Source organism: Girardinichthys multiradiatus, chromosome 15, assembly GCF_021462225.1.
Source record: "Girardinichthys multiradiatus isolate DD_20200921_A chromosome 15, DD_fGirMul_XY1, whole genome shotgun sequence".
NCBI lineage: Eukaryota > Metazoa > Chordata > Actinopteri > Cyprinodontiformes > Goodeidae > Girardinichthys > Girardinichthys multiradiatus.
In genome coordinates, this window is record NC_061808.1 from 11863231 (window position 1) to 11878797 (window position 15567).

The following is a 15567-nucleotide window of genomic DNA, read 5'->3' on the forward strand; positions in this document are numbered from 1 at the left end:
ATTCAGAACCACTGGGACAGGAGTACTTTCTATGGGAAAGAAAAGCAAACAGAGTGCAAAGGTAATGGGATCAATATCTCAACCAATGACTCCATCCAGGAAAGAGACACAGTTGAGCACTGATCCTCTGAGCAAGGGGTATTTTTAATGGGAAAAAAATACAAAGAGAACAGAGTTGAAGGCAGCAAAAGCTCTGTCTAAAACTCGACCCAGGAAAAACACATTTAAATATAGCAATACTAGGACAGGAGTACTATCTGTTGGAAAGACAATCAAAACAAAAAGAAGACAGAGTTAGTAACTTGACCAGTAACTCCGTCCATTAAACAAACAGTTAAACACAGAAACACTAGGCTTGGAGGGCTTTCAGTGGGAAAAAAAGCTAACAGAACCAAGAATTAATGGCAGCAATATCTCGGTCAGTGACCAATCCAGGAAAGAGACACGTTAAAGATAGTAACACTGGGTCAGGAGTACTTTCCATGTGACAAAAGCTAAATTAAACATTAAAGCGCTGTTCTAAGAGCTTAAGAAGAAGGAAACTGAACTAAATGAACTACTGATTATTGACTGATGATGCTGCACAGTTCAGCATTGAAAAGAACAGGTCCCCCCAAAGAAGCCTTTTGGAGAGCTAAACGTCGTCAAGAAATTATGCTTAACAGTTACGTTACATTACGCTTAATAGTAGACAGTTTCTCTGCCTTGTGCACAAGACAGGAGCATGATAACTGAAGTAACCACAATAAACTCACAGTCTGAGAGTGCACTATTGCCAACTTAGAGAAGAATCAGAACTTTAACATAAAACCAAACTTTATAATTTAGCTTGAAAGGGGAAGAAATCTTCTTATTTTAGCAATATTACGCTGGTGAAAGAAGTATGTCCAAGGAATCTCTTTTATATGGGGTTTAAAGGACATTTCCTATTCAAAGGTAACACCATGGTTTTTTATACTAATACTGGAGGCCAAATTAATGCCATCAAGAGTAAGATACTACATCTGCCTTTATGTTCTATTACACGCATTTAACATTTCAAAAAACCCTGCTTGCTTCCACCTAATGTCAGCAGGAATCACTAATAACCAGTTAACATCTATGTTTTTGTACTGGTTTAGGAAGCCAGGGCACCAGGAGAACACTGTTGTAGGGGGGACCATACAACTTCTTAGCTTAAAGTGTCAGCCAAAATTTAAACCAATAAGAAAAGCTTTTGGCTTAAAGATAAGAATCCTCTTTGCGTAAACTCTTAAGCTGAGATAATACTAGAGTGTTGATCCTGGTGTGAGCAAGTTGTGACTGTGTGAGGGAATGCGTGTGTAAAGGGATATTTTCCGTCACTGCTCCCCAGGTCAGGAGGGTATTTTGTGTGTCTACCTTTTGATGTGGTAGACCTGAATGATTTAATCTTTAAGACAAGTTAATAGTACTGGCAGGGTCAGACAAGTAATCCCTGGCACAAAGTTATTAAGTGAAAGGAAAACATTGCATCGTTTTTAGGTCATTAGTGTCTGGAAAAACCTTTTATTGCAATTGTTTTGGGGTGTGTTTCTACCAGCAGTGCACCACTAAAGACTGAATGTTTTGCATTCCTCTTCACAAAATACCCAGTTTCTTTTGCATGCATCAATGAAAAAGTCCACAGATTATTTTCAGTTTAATTACATATGTTTAAATAGTCAATTCCAAACAAATGTGATCTCAAGACACTTCACGAGACAAACTCAGCTCAAATAAGCAAATCATTCCTATCACAAAGACAGATTTAAATTAAGTTACATACATTATTACGATTTCATCTTGCTTTTAGTATAATGCAGTCAGGTTCAAGTTATAATGCCATTCTGTAAAATATTATCTGTGAAAGGAAGCCTAGCTGATTGCATTAAGCCTTTGATGCAATGAGACTATCTGATTGTAGCCCTGGTCAAGTGTGTTGTGGTGTAGGGTTGTTGTGCTGCTAGAAAACAAATCTTTGCCCCAATCTCAAGTCTTTTGCAGCCTCCAAAAGATCTTCATTTAATTGCATTGTATTTGTTAAATACATCATCCCATCAACTCAGACCAAGCTCCCTATGCCTTGCAGGGTCCCCACATCATGATGCTGCCAGTACCGTGTTTCAGTGTGGGGATGGTTTGTATACTGATGTGCTGTGTTAGCTTTCAGCCACAATTAACGTAGGTCAGAAAGTTTGATTTTGGATTCAGGTGACAAGAGCACCATTTCCCATATGTTTTGCTGTGTCTCCTACGAGGCTTATGGCAGACTTTAAATTGTACTTTCAATAAGGTGGAAAATGTTGTCTTGTAAAAGAGGGGTGGGGTAATGAACACCTGCAGTGAGGTGAATTCTGGTTTAGGAGGTCAGACAGCAGTCATTTGGATAGTGCATGACATAATTTGACCCAAATTGGTGGGTATTTCCTCTGACGCAAGCTCTGAGCCTCATATGTCAACAAATTATTCGTATAATGATAGGTGTTGTTGCATCAACAAACCACCTAAATAACAGACCAAATCAATCTGACCAGATGGGATCAAGATAAACCCAGAACAGAGATGAAGTAATGTTTCATCTCTACGAAGGGTGTCTGAGGCCTGACCTATGGATTCTACTCCTCTCCACTTTTTTAATATAACCAACTAGTCTCACCCTCAGATTCCACTTTACTTTTCTATAACCAATCATTGTAAATTGTTTTTAATTATCCACTGTATAAAACATGATTCCACTGTATGATCAGGGCCTTGTCTTTGGTATATCACATGTGCCTTTTTTAAACTTAACAATTCTTATGGTTTTTCTTTCAGCAATGGTTTTCTTGTTACTTCTCTTTAAATGAAAGCTAGATTTCAAAAATGCATGACTAATAGTTGTCATGTAGACGGATTCACGCACCTGACATATGGATCTCTGCAGCTCCTCAAGAGATACAGTGACCCTCTTGCATCTCTGATTAATGCTCTCCTTGCTTGGCCTGTCAGTTGAGCAGGACAGTCATGTATGGTATTGCAAATGTGCAATACTGTTTCCAGTAACAACTGATGGATTAAGCTACGCTATGTGAGATGTTCAAAGGGTGGGATAAACTTTTATAACTTATGCATGCTTAAAACCTCTCCAAATCTTTATCCCTGACCTGTTTGTTAACTAATGTTCTCTAACAAACCTCAGAGGCCTTCACAGAACATCTGGATTTTATACTGAGATTAAATTATTCACAGGTGGATTCTATTTGGCAGATAGATGAGTGATGAGGGCAATGTGTTACACTGGATTTTTTTTAGGGGTATCCAAATGCTGCACACAAGTCATGTTTTCAGTTTTTTTGATAAAACATAGTGAAAATCATGTATACTTTTCATTCCAGATAAGCACAATTTTGCCCTATCATATAAAACCCCAATAAAATACATGGGAATTTGGTTGTGACTTGACAAAATGTAAAAAGGTTTGTGAATACTTTTGCAAGACACAGTAACTATTTTTTAAAATGTAGGTTAATTTACATTTGTTTATCCATATAACATAAAAACAGAAGTAATGTTCCATAACTGAGCTCCACTGAAATGAATCACAATGAACCATAGGAAGGTTTTTTTTTTCAAGAATGAAGTATGTAAGAATCAAGAACTGGCAAATATGACTCTCACAAGGAAAAGAGGTAAAAAGCAGAGCTGCCAGAAAGGATTAACTAAGGAGCAAACTGCAACTGCAACTGGGAAAAAGGCAGCTCTGAGCTTCTTCATTCTTTTTTTCAAGAGGCAGCCTGAGATTAGACTGTTTCAGTTCCTTCTTGCAAGATGAAATTACAGCAGATCCCATTAGGTGGAGATTATTAATGATGCCATGACAAGAAAGTAGACGTTCATCTATTCTGATGTATAAAAAGTGAGATAAATGTAAGAGGATCAGGATGATGATGCATGTCAGAAATAGCAGTTATTTTTTTACACCAAGGAATGAACCAAAACGTTATGTATTGTAAGGAACCTTGTGTGTCTAATTTTCCTGAATGTACTAAGCAATTGAGAATCAGCTTTATTGCCAAGTTCGTACATACAAACAAGGAATTTGACTCCGGTACACTTTGCTCTTTGGTTTTGTTTTTGTATTACAGAATATACATAATTACAATGTACAATATACACATATATAAATAAAAAGGTGCATTTGCAACATCTGTATGCTGTTGTTTTATACTCTATTGAATGTTCATCAGAGAAACAGCCTGGGGGAAGAAACTGTCTCTGTGGCAGCTGGTTTTAGTGAACAATGCTCTGTAGCGGCGGCCTGAAGGTAAAGCTCTGAACAGTTTATATGCAGGGTGTGTGGGGTCTACAGAGATTTTAACAGCTCTTTTCCTGACCCTAGACCTGTATAAGTCCTGGATGGAGGGAAGGTCAGCCCTGATTATTCTCTCTGCATTCCTGATTATTCGTTGCAGTCTGGACCTGTCCTGTTTTGTGGATGAGCTAAACCACACTGAGATGGATGAAGACAGGACAGACTGAATGATGGCAGTGTAGAAGATGACCAGCAGCTCCTGTGGAAGGTTGAACTTCTTGAGTTGGCTCAGGAAGTACAGTCTCTGATGGGCCTTCTTTCGAACAGTGTCTATGTGTGAAGACCATCTCAGGTCCTCTGAGATGGTGGTTCCTAAGAACCTGAAGTGGTCCACGGCCGATACAGTGTTGTTGAGGATGGTGAGGGGGGTGTATGGGGGTGGTGTTCTCCGAAAGTCCACCACCATTTCCACAGTGTTGAGTGGGTTGAGTTCCAGGTAGTTCTGACCGCACTAGTGTACCAGCCAATCCACCCGCTGTCTGTATGCAGACTCATCACCGTCCTGGATCAGTCCAATCACAGTGGTGTCATCTGCAAACTTAAGGAGTTTCACGGACAAGTCCGATGAGGTGCAGTCATTTGTGTACAGGGAGAAGAGGAGTGGGGATAGAACACACCCCTGGGGGGCACCAGTACTTATTGATCTGGTTCGGGAGAAGATGCTCCCCAGTCTCACCTGCTGCTGTCGGTCCGTCAGGAAGCTGTTGATCCACTGACAGGTGGAGGCTGGGACGTTGAGCAGGTTGAGCTTCTGGTGGAGGATGTCTGGTATGATGGTGTTGAAGGCCGAGCTGAAGTCTACAAACAGGATCCTGGCGTACGTCCCTGGGTGGTCGAGGTGTTGCAGGATGAAGTGTAGACCTAAGTTAACAGCATCATCTGCCGACCTGTTTGCTCGGTAAGCAAACTGCAGGGGGTCCAGCAGGGGGCCTGTAATGTCTTTCAGGTGCTTCAACACCAGCCGCTCAAAGGATTTCATGACCACAGACGTCAGGGCTATAGGCCTGTAGTCATTTAATCCTAGGATGGTCGGTTTCTTGGGCACCGGGATAATGGTGGACCCTTTGAGGCAGGAGGAGACCTCACACTTCTCCAGTGACTTGTTGAAGATCCGGGTGAAGATCGGAGCGAGTTGATTTGCACAGGCTTTCAGGCATGATGGGGAGACGTTATTAGGTCCTCCAGCTTTCTTTGTTTTTATCCGCTGAAAGAGGCTGTTTACATCTTCCTCGGAGATCTTTAGTGCAGGCAGAGGATCTGAAGGTAGGGGGTTGGTTACTTTATGGGAGGAGTTTGTTCCTGAATGGGATATGGAGGAGATGGTTTCAGGTGTGAACGGCTTCCTGTCATGTCTGCAGTTGAAGCCATTCAGACGGTTGGCCGGGCGAGGATTCTGTTCAGGAAGGGTGGGGGGGCTCCTGTAGGCAGTCAGGTTTCTCAGACCAGTCCATACAGCCGAAGTGTCACCAGTAGAAAGGCTGTTTTCCAGCTTCTCACTGTAGCTTCTCTTGGCTGCTTTGATCTCCTTTGTTAGTCTGTTCCTGGCCTGCCTGTACCACGCCCAATCTCCATTGCTGTGAGCTTCTTCCTTTTCCCTGCGCAGATTCCTGAGGTGTGGAGTAAACCATGGCTTGTTGTTCCCAAAGGTGCAGAAGTTCTTGGTCTGCACACACATGTCCTCACAAAAACTGATGTATGATGTCACCACATCAGTTAGTTGGTTTAAGTCAGTGGCTGAGGTTTCAAAAACAGTCCAGTCTGTGCATTCAAAGAAGGCTTGTAGCATCTGCTTTGATTCCTCAGTCCACTTTTTAACAGTGTGAACCTTGGGTTTGGAAGCTCTTAGTCTCTGTCTGTAGGTTGGGATGAGGTGGATAAGACAATGATCCGAAAAACCCAGAGCAGCCCTGGTAACAATGATGTGGTTACTTATTGTAGACCTGGGGAAATGAATTTGAAAGATGTAATTTGTATGTATTCTCTGAAAGCAGACAGAGAAGTGGAAGAAAACGTCTGTCAAGCTATGTGATTTTTTCTGTATTTGGTTCAATTTCTCTTTACTATACATGTATCAGCCTGAGACAGAGAACCCAAATTCAGCCAAACACAAAGTGAAAAGTTAAAAGATTTATTCAGTAACTCAGGGTCAGATAGCAGGAGAGCAGCAGTCAGCTTTCGCAAATCACTGAGGACAGAGAAACGAGTTAGTGGCTGAATAAAACTCCGGATTTGCAAAGAGTTAGATAAAGCCACTAACCTTCTCAGTCTGGGAATGAGGTGCAGAATCCAGAAGAGGATGTGATCCAGACAGTTAATGAGGAAGAACCCAACAGACCGAAGTCGGATTGCCGACTGATCCAAATCCTCAGGGGAATCAGCTGAAGTTGTGAGCGGAACACAGAGCTGCGATTGTCCTCTTGACAATAATTCCAGGCGGACTTGAGAGCCAGATGGGCTCAGGCTGAATAAACCAGTGGCTTGGCTGGGGTGTAAATCCAGGGACAGAAACGGAGTCGAGTTCCGGGGCTAGCTGTGTCAGACAAGGGGCAGGCAGAGCCATGAAACCAGAGGCAGAAAACAGAGTCGAAATCCAATCCGTCAGACAAGGGGCAGGCAGGCAGGAAGGCAAAATCCGTGAGGCAAGACGAGACACCACATAGGGCTTGATCCGGGACACGTGGAAGGTAGGGTGAACTCTCATGGCACGAGGCAGACGTAAACAAACAGCCGCAGGATTGATGATCTTGGATATGGGAAAGTTCCCGCAAAATGAGGTGCCAGCTTACGGGAGTCAACCAGAAGTGGGAGGTCCTTGGTGGACAGCCAGACCGCCAAACCTTCTGTCCCACCTGGTAGCTTGGAGCAGGGACTCTCCGGCGATTTGCTGTGCGTGCCTGCACCTCCGACATCCTGATCATGGATCTTCTTGCCTTTCTCCAGATGCGCTGACATCTTAGGGCCGCGACCTGAGCAGAAGGAACCTCAGCTTCTTTCTCCTGGACTGTGAACAAGGGTGGCTGAAAACCAAACACAATTTGGAAAGGGGATAACCCCGTGGCAGTAACCAGGAGGGTGTTGACTGCATATTCAACTCAGGGTAAATTTTGAGACCATTTTGTTGCGTCTGACAGTGCGCGAAGTTTGGTCTCCACCTTCAGGTTGGCCCTGTCAGTTTGTCCGTCCGACTGTGGGTGAAATCCTGAGGACAAACTGACTGTAATCCCCAGCAAGGAACAAAACGCTCTCCAGAAACGTGACATGAACTGGGACCCTCTGTCCGAGACAATGTCTGTGGGTATGCCATGAAGGCAAAAAACCTCACATGTCAAAATGTCCCCCATTTCCTTGGCTGAAGGCAACTTCTTGAGAGGGACAAGGTGAACCATCTTTGAAAACCTGTCGATGACAGCCTTTAGAAACTGGCAAACCTGTCACGAAGTCCATGGCTATGTGTGACCAGGGATGAGGAGGAATAGGTGGTGGATGTAAGAGTCTAGCAGGAGGGCGACGTGAAGACTTGGCTTGGGAACATTGAGTACAGGCCGTGACGTAATCTGTAACATCTTTGACAAGAGATGGCCACCAAAACTGAGTCCGGACCATCTGCAACGTCCTGCTGATACCAGGATGACAGAACAGACGTGAATTATGCCATGAATTAAGTACCTTGGGTACGAGGTGTTCTGGGACAAAACACCAGTCAGGTGAGCATGAAATTGGGATAGGGAGGTCCTTGGTGGCATCTCAAACCTCTCTTTCCAACTCCAACATGGTGACAGAGAGTCTCACTGATTCTGGGAGAATAAACTCGTCCTCCCCAGAGGCCTGTGACCCGGAAGGTTCCTGTATTCTGGACAGGGCGTCCGGTTTGCCATTTTTGATTCCAGGTCTGAAAGACAGAGAGAAGTTGAATCTTCCAAAAAATACAAAAAATAAAGCCCACCTTGCCTGCCTGGGATTAAGGCGCTTAGCTGATCTCAGGTACTCCAGGTTCTTATGGTCTTTCCAAACAAGAAACGGTTCCTTAGCCAATGCCTCCACTCCTCGCAAGCTAACTTGACTGCCAGCAGTTCTCGGTCCCCCACATCATAATTGCGTTCTGCTGGGGACAAAGTCCTAGAAAAGAAGGCACATGGGTGAATACGATCATCAGAACTTCTTTGGCTCAGGACTGCTCCAACCCCAGTGTTAGAGGCATCGACCTCTGCAATGAACTGTTTTTTGGGGTTAGGGGACCGTAGAACAGGAGCAGATGTAAATAAATCTTTGAGCTTGACAAAAACTCTTTCTGCCATTTCATTCCATACAAACTTGGTCTTAGACAATGTGAGAACATTGAGAGGGGTTGCCACGAGGCTATAATTTCTGATGAAACGTCTGTAAAAGTTAGCAAACCCCAGAAACCTTTGAAGCTGTTTGTGATCCGTAGGAGAAGGCCATTCCAAGACTGCCTTGATTTTGGAGGGATCCACAATGACTTGGTCTGGAGAAATGATGAATCCTAGGAATGAAGTGGTGGTGGTGTGAAACTCACTTTTCAGCTTTGACAAACAGATGATTTAGAAGAAGATGGAGGAGAGCGGCCCGAACATGACTTCTGTGAGTTTCCAGATCCTGGGAATAAATCAGAATGTTGTCAAGGTAAACAAAAACAAACTGTCCAACCATGTCCCTCAGGACATCATTCACCAATGCCTGAAACACTGCAGAGGCATTAGTTAAACCAAAAGGCATTACACAGTACTCATAGTGACCAGTGGGAGTGTTAAATGCCGTCTTCCATTCGTCCCCCTCCTTGATGTGGACAAGGTGGTAAGCGTTTCTCAAGTCTAGCTTCGAGAAAATCTTGGCGCCTTGAATCTGGTCAAAAGCAGTGTTCGTGAGTGGTAGAGGGTATCGGTTCTTAATGGTGATGTCGTTTAGTCCCTTGTAGTCGATGCAAGGTCTAAAGGAACCATCCTTCTTCCCCACAAAGAATAAGCCTGCCCCTGCTGGAGAAGAAGATGGTTTGATTATACCAGCCTTTAATGATTCATCGACATACTTCCTCATGGCTTGGTTCTCTGGTCCAGACAATGAATACAATCGGCCCCTAGGGGGAGATGTGCCTGGTAGGAGCTCAATGGGACAGTCATAGGGTCTGTGAGGTGGAAATCCCGTGGCTCTGGATTTGTTGAAAACCTCCTTAAGAGCATAATATTCGGGAGGCACTTTACGCAAATCGGGGTATTTCTTCTCAATGTCACTTTCAGGAATGTTATCCGTGGTGGCAGAAGACAGACATGTGGCCGAGCAGGACTTAGCCCAGCCCAAAATCTCTTTGGCTTGCCAGTCAATGTGGGGGTTGTGCTTTTGTAACCAGGAGGCCCCTAAAACAATGGGTAGTTTAGGCGAGTTAATGATCCTGAAAGTCACTTCATCCAAATGATTGCCCCCGAGTGTAAGTTTGATTACCTCTGTTTTGTAGTGTGAACTATTGATGCTATGACCATCCAAAGCAAGGACATTACGGGTGTCAGACGTGGGAAGGAGTTTGATGTCATGGTCCCTGGCGAACGACTCATCCATAAATTCTGTGTCCGCCCCTGAGTCAATGAACACTGACACCTGATGAGAAATAGAAGACACTTGAATGGTGGCAGGAAATGAGCATGAGGAGATAGACAGTTGGCTATGGCTCAGTAGAGTTCTCCTCACTTCTACTGAGCCTGGGCTTTTAACGGACACTTGAAGGCAACATGACCCTGTCCACCACAATAAAAGCACAAGTTGTTTTTCCTTAGTCGATCGCAATCCCCCACAGAAATCTTTGATCGACCCAACTGCATGGGCTCATGGTCATATTGGTATTCAGAAGGGGGTGGAAGACCCTTGGGTTCTAGGTGGGGAACAGGACTGTGAGCTGAGGAAGGTTTAACCTCCTAATGACGCCTCTCCCTCCTCCTTTTTGTGAGCCGTAAATCAATTCGGGTTGTCAGGTCCTCAAGTTGGTGAAGTGAGGCAGGGTAGTCCTGGGTTGCCAGTTCATCCTTGATGTTCTCATTAAAACCTTGCATGAAAGCATCCATTTGAGCATGCTCATTCCAAAAACTGTCAGCTGTCAACAAATGAAAGTCAATGATACAAGACGCGACACTTCTCTCTCCCTGTTTTATGTAGAGTAAACCTCTGGCAGCCTCACGACTAGGAAGAAGTGGGTCAAAAAGTGGGTCAAAAACCCTGATGGAAAATGTAGCATAAGAAGCACACGTGACCGAACCATTCTGCCACTCTGCAGTGCCCCATTGCTTAGCCTTTCCAGATAGCAGGGAAATAACAAACGCTTAGAAGGGAACGAAGAAGGCTGAAGCTCAAATGAATCTCACACTGAGTAAGAAAAGCACGGCACTGGTCAGGATCTCCCTTAAACAGCTCAGGAGGCATGAGTCTAGGCTCTCTTACCAGATCAGAAACTCTGGGGGAAACAGGCTGTGAGGGCGCTTGCGTGGAGGGAGGAGTCATGGCAGGAGAAATTATTTCCCCCATGCCGAAATCTAGACGGCCAATAGCATGATCAACATTAGCGCGCCACTGCTGTGCTGGCGATGGGTCCATCTTTTGGCCAGATTTTACTATCACGGCCTGAGGCAGAGAACCCAAATTCCGCCAAACACAAAGTGAAAAGTTAAAAGGTTTATTCAGTAACTCAGGGTCAGATAGCAGGAGAGCAGCAGTCAGCTTCCACGAATCACTGAGGACAGAGAGACGAGTTAGTGGCTGAATAAAACTCAGGACTTGCAAGAGTTAGATAAGCCACTAACCTTCTCAGTCTGGGAATGAGGTGCAGAATCCAGAAGAGGATGTGATCCAGACAGTTAATGAGGAAGAACCCAATAGACCGAAGTCGGATTGCCAACTGATCCAAATCCTCAGGGGAATCAGCTGACGTTGTGAGCGGAACACAGAGAGCTGCCTCTTGACAGTAATTCCAGGCGGACTTGAGAGCCAGGCGGGCTCAGGCTGAATAAACCAGTGGCTTGGCTGGGTCGTAAATCCAGGGACAGAAACACAGTCGAGTTCCAGGGCTAGATGCGTCAGATAAGGGGCAGGCAGAGCCATGAAACCAGAGGCGGAAAATAGAGTCAAAATCCAGTCCGTCAGACAAGGGGCAGGCTGGAAGGCCAAATCCGTGAGGCAAGGCAAGGTCAGAGAACGAGATCAGTCAGGAAGGAACGCTGGATAACTACTCAAAAATGTTTTTGAAAATCTGGCACCGTCTGCCTATCAGAGGGCTGTACAGGTCCTTCTCAAAATATTAGCATATTGTGATAAAGTTCATTATTTTCCAAAATGTCATGATGAAAATTTAACATTCATATATTTTAGATTCATTGCACACTAACTGAAATATTTCAGGTCTTTTATTGTCTTAATACGGATGATTGTGGCATACAGCTCATGAAAACCCAAAATTCCTCTCTCATAAAATTAGCATATCATTAAAAGGGTCTCTAAACGAGCTATGAACCTAATCATCTGAATCAACGAGTTAACTCTAAACACCTGCAAAAGATTCCCGAGGCCTTTAAAACTCCCAGCCTGGTTCATCACTCAAAACCCCAATCATGGGTAAGACTGCCGACCTAACTGCTGTCCAGAAGGCCACTGTTGACACCCTCAAACAAGAGGGTAAGACACAGAAAGAAATTTCTGAACGAATAGGCTGTTCCCAGAGTGCTGTATCAAGGCACCTCAGTGGGAAGTCTGTGGGAAGGAAAAAGTGTGGCAGAAAACGCTGCACAACGAGAAGAGGGGACCGGACCGTGAGGAAAATTGTGGAGAAGGGCCGATTCCAGACCTTGGGGGACCTGCGGAAACAGTGGACTGAGTCTGGAGTAGAAACATCCAGAGCCACCGTGCACAGGTGTGTGCAGGAAATGGGCTACAGGTGCTGCATTCCCCAGGTCAAGCCACTTTTGAACCAGAAACAGCGGCAGAAGCGCCTGACCTGGGCTACAGAGAAGCAGCACTGGACTGTTGCTCAGTGGTCCAAAGTACTTTTTTTGGATGAAAGCAAATTCTGCATGTCATTCGGAAATCAAGGTGCCAGAGTCTGGAGGAAGACTGGGGAGAAGGAAATGCCAAAATGCCAGAAGTCCAGTGTCAAGTACCCACAGTCAGTGATGGTCTGGGGTGCCGTGTCAGCTGCTGGTGTTGGTCCACTGTGTTTTATCAAGGGCAGGGTCAATGCAGCTAGCTATCAGGAGATTTTGGAGCACTTCATGCTTCCATCTGCTGAAAAGCTTTATGGAGATAAAGATTTCATTTTTCAGCACGACCTGGCACCTGCTCACAGTGCCAAAACCACTGGTAAATGGTTTACTGACCATGGTATCACTGTGCTCAATTGGCCTGCCAACTCTCCTGACCTGAACCCCATAGAGAATCTGTGGGATATTGTGAAGAGAACGTTGAGAGACTCAAGACCCAACACTCTGGATGAGCTAAAGGCCGCTATCGAAGCATCCTGGGCCTCCATAAAACCTCAGCAGTGCCACAGGCTGATTGCCTCCATGCCACGCCGCATTGAAGCAGTCATTTCTGCCAAAGGATTCCCGACCAAGTATTGAGTGCATAACTGTACATGATTATTTGAAGGTTGACGTTTTTTGTATTAAAAACACTTTTCTTTTATTGGTCGGATGAAATATGCTAATTTTGTGAGATAGGAATTTTGGGTTTTCATGAGCTGTATGCCACAATCATCCGTATTAAGACAATAAAAGACCTGAAATATTTCAGTTAGTGTGCAATGAATCTAAAATATATGAATGTTAAATTTTCATCATGACATTATGGAAAATAATGAACTTTATCACAATATGCTAATATTTTGAGAAGGACCTGTACATGTTTGCCTTCAACCATATCAGAAGATGCTGATGCTTCCTTTGCTTCCCCCACCTGTGTATCTCAAAAAGTCAAGTGAAGATGCAACTGGAGAGACTGAATCGGAATAAATGGTAAATGGACTGAACTTATATAGCGCTTTTCCAGTCATACAGACTGCTCAAAGCACTTTACACTAGAGCCACATTCACCCAATTGCACTCACACATTCATACACCAATACGCAGATCACTAGGCAACTTGAGGTTAAGTGCCTTGCCCAGGGGCACATCGACCTATGGCAGGAGGAAGCTGGAATTGAACCCACAACCTTCTGATTGCAAAACAACTACTCTTCCTACTGAGCCACAGTTGCTTCGCCTCGAATAAGGCTGCAGGTCCAGATCATGTCAGCCCTAGAGTCCTGAAGGCCTGTGCAGAGCAGCTCTGTGGGATTCTGCAGCACCTCTTCAACCTTAGCGTGGCCCAGAAGAAGGTTCCGGTGTTGTGGAAGACCTCCTGTCTTGTTCCGGTACCAAAGAAAACTCACCCATCAGTCCTCAATGACTATAGACCTGTTGCCCTAACATCTCACATCATGAAGGTCCTAGCCTTCTCCTAGCCAACTCCTGTTGGCCCACCTGAGTAAGCAAACAGTAAACCATCAGGACCCCCTTCAGTTTGCTTATTGATGTGGAGTTGGAGTTGAAGATGCCATCACACACCTGCTTCAACAAACCCACTGTCATCTGGACAAAGCCAGCAGCACTGTGAGGATCATGTTCTTTGATTTCTCCAGTGCATTTAATACAATCCAACCTAATTTGCTTTGTCAGAAACTCCAGAATACTCAGGTGGAGGCCTCAACAATCTCCTGGATCAAAGACTACCTGACAAACAGACCACAGTTTGTGAGACTGAAGGGTTGTGAGTCTAACCAGGTAGTCAGCAGCACAGGAGCACCACAGGGGACTGTACTCTCACCATTCCTTTTCACTCTGTACACCTCAGACTTCCAGTACAAGACAGACTCCTGTCATCTGCAGAAATACTCGGATGATTCTGCAGTCGTGGGGTGGATCAGAGATGGACAAGAAGATGAGTACAGGAAGGTGGTGGACCGCTTTGTGGCATGGTGTGGAAACAATCATCTCATTTTGAACGTGACTAAAACAAAGGAGATTATTGTAGATTTTAAGAGAAACAGGAATAAGTCAAAAACTATTTCTATCATGGGAGAAGAAGTGGAGATGGTGGAGGAGTATAAATACCTCGGTGTTCACCTGGACAACAGACTAGAGTGGAAATGCAACTGTGAAGCCATCTACAAGAAGGGACAGAGCAGACTGTACTTCTTGAGGAAGCTTAGGTCCTTTGGTGTTTGCAGCAAGATGCTGCATATCTTCTATAAGTCTGTTGTGGAAAGTGTGATCTCTTCTGCCATCATCTGCTGGGGAAGCAGCATCAGAACCAGGGACTTAAAAAAGCTCAACAAGCTGATAAAAAAGGCTGGCTCTGTTCTGGGGACTCCTCTGGAAACTCTGGAGATCATTGTGGAAAGACGGATTCTTCATAAAATGGAGAACATTATGGAAAACCCTGAGCATCCTCTTCATGAGACTGTCCTACAACAACAGTGTCTTCAGTCAGAGGCTTCTTCAGATCTGCTGTAAGACGGAGCGCTACAGGAGATCCTTCCTGCCCACACCCATCAGCATCTACAACGGCTCTTTGAAGAAACCCTCATAATGAGCTACAACAACATTTAATTTCCCTTTGGGATTAATAAAGTATTTTTGAATTGAATTGAATTGAATTGAATATAATCTGTTGCACATTTCAGTTAACTAAATCAGTTCATGTCAGAGCAAACCAAGCTGCAATGCAGAACAATCTAAGATCAACTACAATACAAGGACATATGAAAAGCTATAATTATAGGAGATGTGATAAATAGCAACAAATACAAAAAGGAAGTCATATGAACCACAAAAAGAGCTATATCCAAGGAGATTTTGGATTCTTAGGCTTTTGTAGTATGGAATATAGTGTCGGTATTAGTTTAATTGAATTACAATCTCTGGTACGATCTCTGCCTGCAATAATCAATAACTTTGCCTTATGATTTCAAAGTGAAAACCAATAAATATCCTTTACTTAGAGCAAAGACTTAATTGAAACAGAGATAAAGATTTTTTATTTTTATCATTATGCCCTGACATAGTGTGATGATGATGGGTTCCTTATATGATCTGTAGCAATCCACAAATAATTTTTTCTATGTTTCTATTAAACATAGAAACAAAGAAACATTATATTGTCCTGTTCTTTTATAAGCTATTTATTTA